This window comes from Varroa destructor, unplaced genomic scaffold (assembly GCF_002443255.2).
Source record: "Varroa destructor unplaced genomic scaffold, Vdes_3.0 BEIS01000003.1, whole genome shotgun sequence".
NCBI lineage: Eukaryota > Metazoa > Arthropoda > Arachnida > Mesostigmata > Varroidae > Varroa > Varroa destructor.
In genome coordinates this window covers 6636690-6648425 of record NW_019211456.1, presented here as the reverse complement: position 1 = coordinate 6648425, position 11736 = coordinate 6636690, and positions in this window count along the sequence as shown.

Below are 11736 nucleotides of genomic sequence, written 5' to 3'. Positions count from 1 at the left end.
AGTCAGTTGGCCTGCTGTCTGCCTGGAAGTTTGTCTGTGCTGGAGGGCGGAGCCTGATCGATGGGCGGTACCCTGCTTGAGCGACGTGATTGGTGGCTACCTGCGAGGTGCACTGCTGCTGATCGCTGTGTTTATCAGGCTGGAAGAAGAAAGGAAAAGCTAGATTATTATTGAACGTCGATGGGCTAGGTTGCTGATGCGGTCGGTGAAGGTAGCTGATACGATACCGCCGTTCGGCATCGCACAACATTGTTCTGGATAGAGCCTCCTAAAGGTTTAGCTAACCTTCTCTAGTACTCCAGCCATCCATAATCAATGGCGGAATCCAAATATGCTGACGAGAACGATGATCGGCTCAGTAACACAGGACAGCCTGGCAAACGTCCTTCTATAGAGAGATCTAGGCCGAAGTAGACTGCGGAAGGTAGCAGCCGACAACATACATAATCGAACACTTTTCCAAGTACATGGCGAGGTATAGTTTTCGAGAAATTACCGTAATCATTGACAATGACTCGAATCAAACGAATTTACTTGCCAAATCAATGTCAGCTCCTCTATTCTAACCATAGATCTGCTCATACCTCCAGCGATGTGGCGTGCAACAATATGGAATAATGTTACTGATTACTGCTTGTGCGGAGTCAATTATCGGGCGCCAACATTTGCACTTGTGTTAACGCGCCCACCTGCACATTTCTATGTTTGATGTTTTACGTCCGGTATCGTTGTTAGGTATTCCATCAGACGGCAGGCTCCCAGCACGAAACGAACGGTGTCTCTGTTTGCGTGCCCATCGATGCGTTATGGGTTCGAACCTAGCCCACAATGTATATCTAAGATTATACGTTACCCATTAAGATATCACGGGGACGCATAGATCTGCACAGCTCGTGTCAAGCATAGCCTTTCTAACCGATCCCATTGCTGATACTGGATGAACGAAAGAAGAGTGGACACTGGCGCGACTAATCAGATGTAGTCGGTAGACGCCATCTACCAATAAATTTATTGTTATACCTTCAGCGGATCTTCTTCGAAGGCAGAATGTCTTCGTTCGTCTTACTAAGACTAAGACCTATCATTATCGAAGCTTGTAAAAGAGCTCTCATCTGTGTTCAGGTTACGAATAGAGTTCGAGGACTGTGCTAAAATTTAATGCAGCTCTGAAGTGGAAACGTTTGGGAAGAGGCACGAATACGTCTTTGTCCCTTAGAGACAATCGAATCGGTTAGTGAGCCATTGCAGTAACTGGGTGATCTATATATAAAGTAATAGAATTGCTAGGCCCATTCAATCGTTCTAGACAAGCATCTGAAGCAGGGTCAGAGAAAATCAGGCGTCGCCATTCGGTACCCTTTATAGAATGTACTATTTCTCTGTTATGGAATATGTTAAATACGTTTTTTGGCGCAGTCGGCTTAGGGCGACGGGCATCAGTCTTGCTGTGTTACATTGTTGCAAAAGTTTCATAATTAAATCATATATTGCCAGCCAGCAATTCCAATATCTCGTAATCAATGTTATCACATCTGATTCAAATGATATTTACCAGTATTAGCTGCGTTTGCGGTCAGCTTATGTCCCGGATACTTAACATTGTCCAGATTTACGCCTTCCTATTTAACGCATGAAGACCTATCATTTCTGTTGATTTCGACCCTAGTTACGGAACATCCCGACGGCCATGTTCGACTGGCCACGTAGGCACGCCGTTCCGTCGTAATAAACTTCTAGAATAAGTTGAGTAGAACGAAACGTCAGGTCTGAAGTATAAGAATGAGCAGACCACTGGGATCTTGCCCGAGCAGATTTTTATATTCGATATAATAGTATCTTAATCGAATGTTCTCACAGGGTGGCACCCTAATACCATTCAGATAAACACCGTTTCGTGGGCAGACCAAGGTTACGTATTTCCAAGCTGTTATAGCATTAACATTGAGCGAGAACTAGAATCTTCAGCTCTATACATTTTTTCTACATATACAGATCTATAAATCAGTTTGTAAATTGAAAAACTGCAAATAGGCCGTATATCTTTTTACATGTATTTCGACATCAAAACGTTCCTATCTAAATTGCTAGCATCGAGATTGTATCCAAGTTAGGTGGCCGCGCCTAACAGTTCCATCAGATAGCGACAAACTTCAGCAACTAATTATCTTGAACGGAGAATCTTAGATCGACTTCTAGCTAGTTCGATTTGACACCGTGAAATGTATATTATTAACAAAAGCAGGACGCGAATGCAAAATAAAAACAGCCCCAAGTGTTCAAGCTAGCTATTTGGTGGCTTGCCAGTGAGGCCTTGTGCCCTCTTGAACGCTGAATTAAGAAATTTGCACATATTTAAACCTGAGAGAGATTTTTTTTATAACGTGTATTAAAAATAAAAGGTTTTTTTTACTTGTATCCTGAATGAATTATTATTATATCCTGAAATGAATATAATAATGAACTACCTAAAGCGTTGCTTTCTTCTACGCTCTAAATTGTCTTTGCGCGTACATCAAATAAGGGCTTGACTCAGAGAAGCCGACTGGCAAAACCTGAAGTGACTGGAATCGATTGGACCTTTCGTTTTTCTATTGAAAATGCATATGAAATCTTGGGTCGACCCGGCTTCACTGAAAAAACTAGGCATCTTTATCACCTTGATAAAATCATTTCAGCTATGGGCTACTGACGGGCTTCCCACAACCAACTATGGGGTCTCTCATGAATTTCTGTATAGGCTTCAGCTGAAGTTTTGCTGGTCTGTGATCTGTATACGAGCGTGGCTGCCGATAACGAGCTACGTAAGTGACGATTATGAACTTCCTTTGTTCCACCGAGGAAGTTCTTGGCAACCTCGAAATTATTCTTTATGCGCAACTTTCAAAACGAGCTAATAGAGTAAGATGTCACTTGATGAGTAAGCATTAAATGCCCTACCATCATCTGACATCGCCCCAAGGTAACTCTCGCTGAATCGGCTCAATCCATGACGCGCTTAATTTTTTTTATGCTGTGGTTATTTGATCTATTTTACCTGAGGGCAAGCGGCTTCTGGCTTCACCCACCATATAGCGTTTGAATTGTTTACAAAATTGTAGCGCCTGTGATGGTTAGGCGCGCACTCTTCGATCGTTGAAACTGTTCCGACTTTGTTCGCGACGGCTGGCCACTCTTCTACCTCGTGGGCAACGCGATCTCCCCGATTCTAGGGCAAACCAACTTTGAATCTGCTAACCTGAATCACTAGCCATTTTGTATTTGAATCTGAGCTTGTCAGTGCCCCTGTATCTACCTGCAACTTGCCTCCTGTTGATCTGCAATAATTCGTCACTGTAACCGAACGCTGCAAGGAATATATTGTTACATGCCTACATAGGTAAGGTTATGCATGTGGGCAGGCTAGATGAGTATGTAGAAAGGCGAGCGTGTAATGCAGGCAAAAAGAGGCACGGCACGGCACGGCACCAATTTTGGCTCGCTAAAATAAATAGAGTCGTCACTTTGTCCATATACGACTATGCCGTGATGGCTACAATAACACAATCTGCAAGATCTTCCACTGCGGATCATCGTACAATATCTAGCTCATTTTTCGGAGAGTAACGCGGTCATTGGTCACTATTGCGGCTGTACAGTTGAACAACTTGAAAATGGTGGTCGTAGCGTTCGCCGGAGCAGCACATCTGAACCCCTTTCGACTACTCGTTGCATAAGAGGCTCGCACACTTTAGAAAATTCGTAGTTTGTCATCATGGGAACATGCTAGGTTTATCAACGTTTACCACTAAATAGCATTACATAAAATGATCATGAATTGACTATGAATACATTCCTACGCTTAGGCAATAAAAGCATAGTCTATTTTCGTTCTTCGGCCTTACATTCAGCATAAAAGAGAAAAAAAAAAATAGTTCGAGTCAACGTTCTTCAGCTGGCAGCTCGTTGAATACAGTATCAGATTCGCTTGCTGACGAAGTTACTGAAAACGTGCTGGGCCAAACTGTAGGTCAGCACCGATTCGAGCTTTCTATCGTTAGCCATCTGCACAAATACCCACGTTCTGTTCTTTCTCAAGAGGACGCCCCTGTTTAACAAAGCTGCTTATGTGCAGTTAGCAGATGTTGCTTATGGCCTACAGCAATCCGGTACTCTGTGAGGCGTATATTCTAAATTGCGTTGCTTTTTGATCGTTCCGAAAACTGAAGCCAACCTTTTATTTTTGTTTGCCCATGTCTATAAATGGGCGAATGCGGTAAAGGTTATGATCGCAATGCGCTGCGGGTGATTTGGTCGGCCGTGGTGTGGGTCCGCCTGGTCCGATGTGTCTGCTTGTATTCAGGTCGATTATGTAAACTCTACTAAGGGAACATGTGGACGCATTTACGAGCGAGTAATGCAGTTGCCTGGTGCACGTATTACCGCATCTTCTCTGCTGTCACGCTAACGCCAGCCACAGCGGTTAGCACAGCTTCTACGATCACTACGTGCTAAAATTGAGCCTTCGTATGCCACAGATAGAGCCTATAGCTGGATTGAATATGATCTTCATATGACGAAAGAGATCAGTGCGCTATGATATAGCTGGCGAATCTGTGTCTCTTAGGCGGCTTAGTTACTTGACTATGTACTCAGCTTTTGCTTAAAGCTTAAATGAGTAGGAAACGTTTTTGACTTCTGGCTCCACCCGTCTGGTCGAGGCGGGCTATGGGGGGGAATTTTTAAGCAACACAACTCCAGTCAGTCATCGAAACGACAACAACGTCCTGAATAATTCGCCTGCTATCTCATTGTACGGATCGACATTCTCCGTCGGGTACAGTGAGAAGGCCATAGAGCACAAAGCGCTGGTGAGTGCAGACACCCCTGGACGCACTATAAACATCGAGCCAGGACACGCGTGTTAGCCTGTTTCCAGCGATCTGGCTAAGGCCGATTTCGAAAGGGAGCAGCGGCCTTCTTTTTTAAAAGGTTAGTATTATTATTAGCCGTATTATTATTGTTATTACTATTCGGGACAACGGGACTAAAAACGGGAAAGCGACAGGCACGAAGTCTGTCTTGGCGCCGTCTCGCCGCAGCCAGCGGCAGTAAATGTTTTGCTACGGTTGGTGCCGACGTGAAACGCTGGACCATCAGTTAACGGTGAACTAGTGGTATTGCTTTAAGCAATACCTTCGCTGTATGATGTGTGTCCTGAGCATTTGCTCGAGGCCCGAACTCCCTGGTGGTCCAAAGCGACTACTTTCCTTCTTCTTTTTCCCCTCTAGTTAAAGAGGCGACGACGGCATTTCCTAATTACGAGCGAGCGAGCGAGCGCAGTATCAGTTAGGTACGCAGTCTCCCAATTTATTCACGTGTTTCCCGATAATACATCTTGCATACACATAAACAAAAACATACCTATTCAGCGGCAGCAAAAGCGGCATCGTTCTGTTGGCGCCAGTGACCAAGATTACGCCGTTGTTTCTCGGCTTTATCTACCATCTTTAGTACATATACCGCCTTATGCTTTGCATAGACAAACATATAGTTTGTTCGGTGTGTGCAATGCGCTACACTGGTATAGATATTCCGTCTATGTTACCGACTATATTCGTAAAGGCGTGATGTATATGGGCTATTTAACCGATAACAACAATGAACCGAATATAGGAGAACACAGCAAACGGTAAACGCTAAACTGTACAAAGCCCAGCACCAAAATGCCAAATATCTTGCAAATATTTGTTTTGATAATTATGGCTCTCAAAAAATGTCAACCTTCTCCAAATGAGTGAATCGCTGCTTACCTAATTGAAATTACTGATTTGAACACCGATAACGGATCCATTAGGTTTGAACTTAACAATTCTTGGCTGCCATTGCAGAGCAAACTAGTCAAAAAACAGTAATCCGACTTGAGTAAGAAACATAAAAAAAAAAAAAAAGAAAAGGACGAATTGTTTATATACAGACGCTAGATAAGAACTTACGAAGTTGTTGTTTAAGAAAAAATGAGCAATTGTTTGCAAGCTACGGTTTACTGCGTGTATTAATCACAAGTATGTTAACATTGTCTACTCGGACCCATGGTAACAATCACAGATATTGTCATCCTTTTTCTGTATAATACGTATCGGTTAAGCGTCATAAATCTAGACTCTGCTCTAGACAAAATTGTTCCATCGAAAATTCTATTACACTTTGAAAATCAATAGATAACCGAGCTGGTCGTACTGCGAGTAGTCAATTGAAACTAGCTAGCGAACACGGTTTATGCGCCCCTTTTTTTTGCTGAACAATTGTCTCATTTTTAAAACTGAGACACATTTAACGTAAATTTGTTAAATTTAACCAGACTTTTAAATATAGATCGCTTTAGAAACGTTAGATTGTTCAGAAAAGGGCTGACATTCAAAGGTCTGTTACAATGAAGTATGGTTTCATTGTACAGTGGTAACAAGCAGTGGCTAGATGCGTGCGAGCATCATCTGATAAGCTAGTAGTTTTCGTAGCTCCAGAACGTCTTTCTGCAGTTCCTTAGTCTAGCAAAGATCAGCTCGTAGTAGATCCTATTTGCTTTGAGGAACGCTTCCTTCTTGTGCCAAGTCCACTATGCATCAGTTACCTTTCCTCTCACGGATCCCAACAAGATGAGAAACGCTTCCTGAATAAAAGAAATCGCCGGTTAATATGTTTACAGGTAGTTACTTCTTATTGATTAGATGCACGTTCCTCTAATTTATACAGTAACACAAGTAATTTTCAATAGCTTAATTAAACACTTTATAGGTAATGGTCCTTGAACACGCCTATCGACGGGTTAGCCACTGTTTGTTAATTACACGTACCGTAAATTCGTGTGGCCTATTGATCTGCGGCCTTACTGTACACACGGCCTAATATGATATTTGCACACTATACCAAATAGGTAAATACAAAGCATCAGCACAGAGTATGGCCAAAGTAAAGTTACATTCTGGGCCTATCCTATATGGTAGGCTATAACTAACGTTCGGTTCTCGCTAGGGCCGTTACCCCCTTGACGTATCTGCGGGCGAGGTGTATTTTCAACGATAACTGGTCCCATCATCGCCATGATCTGTGCGCTTGTTCCGCTCAGCGGCATTTTTCCTCTGATCTCGAGCAGCAATTAGCCATCACTTCCGGAAACAGAAAGAAGCCGCTAAGCTGTCAATGGAAGCTGTGATATCGAGTAGGAAATTCCTGGGTGGGTGGCGAAAAATCTGGGGTTGCTGTTCTGTACGACGAGCGGACAATGACCAGGAGTCAACAGAAGGCTACTCCAATCCGTTAGCGGGTATTGGGTCGGTCTATCCGATCATCCATCTGCACAGATGATCGTGGTGCCATTCGTGCCCCTCGTAGTAGCATGGCTCACAAGGCCCGCGATACATGTCGTCAGCATCGAGGGGTTGTCACTTCTGCTGTTTATCGAAACTGTGTCTCTTGATTCCCGTTTCGTAGCGTAGTGCTGGTTGTGATAGTCGTAGTAACTGAGTGACTTGTCGACTAGACTGGAGGTGCGGACGAAACCCAGAACAGTAGCTTCTGGGTCTGTCCCTGTTCGCCGACGGAGATAGCCGTCCGAATAATATCGCCGATGGAGCTCTGAGGAGGATCGATGCCAATAGAAATAGATGCAGATTGAAAGACCTGAAGGGAAATGTTGCAATTTTTTTTCTCTATCGTCGGTATCGAGTGTGGGAAGCAGAAGACATTGGTCAGTGGTGAGAAGTTTTTTGGTAGCTCTGGTTTATATTCTTGGTAAGCATCTATATTGTCGGGGGTGCCAGGCCACTAATGCTGATATCTCGTGGGAACTACTCTCGATTCTAAGCTGCTGGATTAGGATACTCGCGGAAATCGAATTATCCGCCATTAATTTAATATTATTAAACAACTGTCACAGCTATACAAGTTATAAAAATGGATGGGTACGCTGAAATAAACTTATGGAACCTGAAACGGGTAAATTTGTCCCAAATCGCGTTTACGGCTTACGGCACTGAGCTGTATTGTGGTTGACACAATTTAACGAAAACGAATACCGCAGTTTAAGTCAAAAACACGCCCCATTGACAGCGAATTTGTCCCGTGATGAGCCTCGAATTCGTACGTCTGGGGTATTTGAATACCCCAGCAAGTCAGGAACGAGCACCCGTGTTAGGAAACAGCCAATAATAACAGTAATAGTATTATCGGTTACCAGATGCAGAGAGTATATGCTAGGGTTTAACGGGTTACCTGTTGCGTCGCACAAGGCCACAGTGGCCGACTTTGTCATGCAACTAAAGAAAACAAACATATTTATTCCTACACTAGATAAACTATTTCGAACAATTTATACGAGAAGAAAGGTACTAACATGTAGAATAACAACGGTAATATGCTCGCGTACAAAGCTATAAACATCATCAAGAATTGTCAAGTGCAGAACAGGCGTAACAGTACCATCTTTGTTAAAAGACGACACAGGCTTTTGTTTGAAAACTATTGACTCTGATTAATTTGAGGTTTCAATGGCGATTACATATATATGCCAGACTGGGAAAAGGGTTAGCGCAGCATCTATTAGCACTCGTATACGCACTCAAGACCAATGCCAAGATGCGTTTTTAGAGGAAACAGTCGCGGACCGGAGCCCCCTTGAAAAAAGTCGACGACAATTAATGGTGGCAAGACAATATCTGCCAATGGAATGTAAAGAGAAATGATGAACGGTGCTATTACAGTGGCTAAACTTATGAAGTTAGCTAGAAAAAATGGAAAAGTTCAAACATCATAGTGCAGTATGCTGATAAAGGACGGCTAAAACTTGTGTGCAGCCAGATAGTTCGATAAGCGTCAAAACTTATCAACCTAAGCTGTCGATACGATATAGCAATATATTTGAAAGGAACCGCTCCCGATCTACAAACTGTTGTCAACTGAGAGAACAAAAATTTGGTGTACAACATTGTTGTAGCCTGCCGTCTCAATGTGTCATTAAATTTTATGTCATCAAACATTTGGATTGATACACGCGAGCAAGGAACGACGGAAGAAGCTCAGCGACTGTCGAACATATATATCCAATCGACGCAGCACGCTTGTGTATCGATAGATTAAACCCACATGCGTCTAGATCCATTGAGATCTTTGACCGTCGGCAAGACCGCTTTCCTGACCACAGACCAGAGGACCACTATCGGATCGTCTGCGCGCGCTAACGTCAGCAGGAACGTGACAATAACCACCGATCATCGTTGTTGCATCGGACGCCTGACAACGTCGGATTCATTTGTTCCTGGCATTCAGATTCACGTGCTACTTTAATGTTGCATCGGTGTATATCCGCCGGAAATTGAGTGACAAGTCTTTGCCGGTCGCGTCCGGTCCACTGTTGCCGAACAAGGCGAGCCAGCTTGTCAAGCAGAGATCGTCTCGATCCGCACTCGAACAGGGGCGTTAGTTGATGCATTTGTATCGTTTGGATCAAATCGACGTGCTATGCTGTTGTAGTTGCTATCATGCTGGAGACCACCATCGGTGGCCTGGTACGAATGAACCGTAGGCGGCCTGCCTTTTTTTTTTTTTCGAAGGTCTTGAGCGTGGCCTAAAGCCCAGTGCGCAGTATACCTTTGATTAGCCTCGACAGAGTCTGTCTGTATGAGGCGATACGGTCAGCCAGCGACGAGTGATGTTCTTCGGCGGACCGCCCGCTGAAGCATGTCAGCACCAACGAGTATTTATACTGATTCGTATAGAGGTCGCGTAGAGATTAGCCGGTCCGGAGCTACAGCGAAATGTGCCTGCATTTAAACCTAACGATACATATAGGCCGATAGATTAAATCTGACCAGAGGTTCTGAACTCAATAGAAAAACATCACTAGCGGAAATTGGCCTGTCGACACCAGAGCAAATAGAGGTAGTCAATATGGCTGCTACTACATTTAGCAATAAGCGGGCAAGCGTTCGACCACACCGGAAAAAAACGTATTAGATCCGCCGGTGCTGGCCACCAGCCTGTTTGAAAAATTATTGCCCAGTAAAAGCGTAAAGTAGACTCTGTACGAGAGACGACTTATTATAATAATACGTTTTTGTCGCTTGGAGCAAAGATGACCACGAACGAAGCGCGTTGCAGATTTGCCACCTCTGTGGCTTAATAAGTCAAATTAATGTTAAACGGTGAGGTAATCAAACCAGTAAAAAAACTGCTTACCTTTTTGCGATACTCGGTTCACGGAGATACACTGTTAGGCGACTCCTAGCCAATAGACCTAGTCATGGTTAGGCATCTAAACATGTCTTTTATATTAATTATCTAGTTTAATCTGTTCTCCAATTTGTGTAACATTTTTTGTATGATTCTTTATTAACTAAACGTGTATATACAATGACATGAGTGTGTACCTCAACTCTGTCGAAAACAACATCAATTGGACTTACATTTCCATTAGTTCTTCTGAAGAATCGTACGGTATATTCGGTTGTCGCATACATATATGTTTCAAAGTACTAAGCGATCGAAAAACCATCGTTTTGTATATGTCTGTGGCGTGAACCTCAAACACGCCTATGTGGCGAAAGGACCGACGCTACTACCTTAATGAAAGCTGGCCTAATGACACTGATCATGGAAATGACTTTGTGGTAATTCTACATATCTGGTTAGTAAAAGGGGTCACTTTTCTTGACATCATGCTGTGTCTTTTCACGAGTCTATTGTGATTATTTGACTGGTTAGGAGTAGCGATCAATTGGGAATTGCTATGGCTTTTAATACAGAGCTAAAGCGCATTGCACGAAACGAGCTTTTTCTCCCTACTGGCCATAGGGGTTTCTGCACTAGACGACAACATGCATAGCGTTTTAGACCTGATGACCTAAAGATCCGCCTCAACGATCTATCTAGGCCGAGCGTCAATATCAACCACAGTGACCACAAAAAGCGCGCAGTCCCCATAACCACTCCCGTATGTTTTATAGTTGTTGCACTCAAGAAAGGAATCAATGATTTTCTTTCTTCAGTGCAAACTGACGCGTGATCCATGACCGAAAGTCAACATGTCCTATTGTTGCTAATTGATGTTGATGATGGAAAATGTATAATTACAGAAGCAAAAGCGTGTTTTGCAGCGGGAACGATGCTTGAAAAAAACTGATTTAGAGCTGAATAAGTTAGTGGCCTGGAAATCCATTATGTAGCACAATTTGAAAGCCATTCTACTATTAACATCTAAGATTTATCTTCGTTTTTCAAAAGGGTTTTATATCAAGCGCAACAGTTGAGAAGATAGATGAGCTTTTTATAGACGAATTATGCCATCGATGATTAGCTATTGATTACGCTAGACATTTCTAATTTAAAGTTTAGGAATGTATCCTTGCTAAATGTATTAAGGTTCTCCTGGCATTTTCCAAGCATCGTTCAGTCAATATATTAAAATGACAAAAAGGTCTCGGCGTTTTTTAAAAAATATAGCTCACTTGCTTTTATTCAATTATTTACTTTTGATGTATTGTTCGAAGTTACTCTTCTTGTTCTATCAGCATTGTTCTTTTCTTATTAGTGCAACAATACTGTCTTGTGAGTATAATTTTAGCTCGAAAAATTAACATTTCAGGTAGAAAGAAGTACATTTTCAACATCTTTTATGTTATGCATTTCTCCGAGGCCAGAACAGTCCTGATCATTTGTCTCATGTACGGTAGCGACGCTATCGCTAAAAGGCCTAAATTTGTCGAA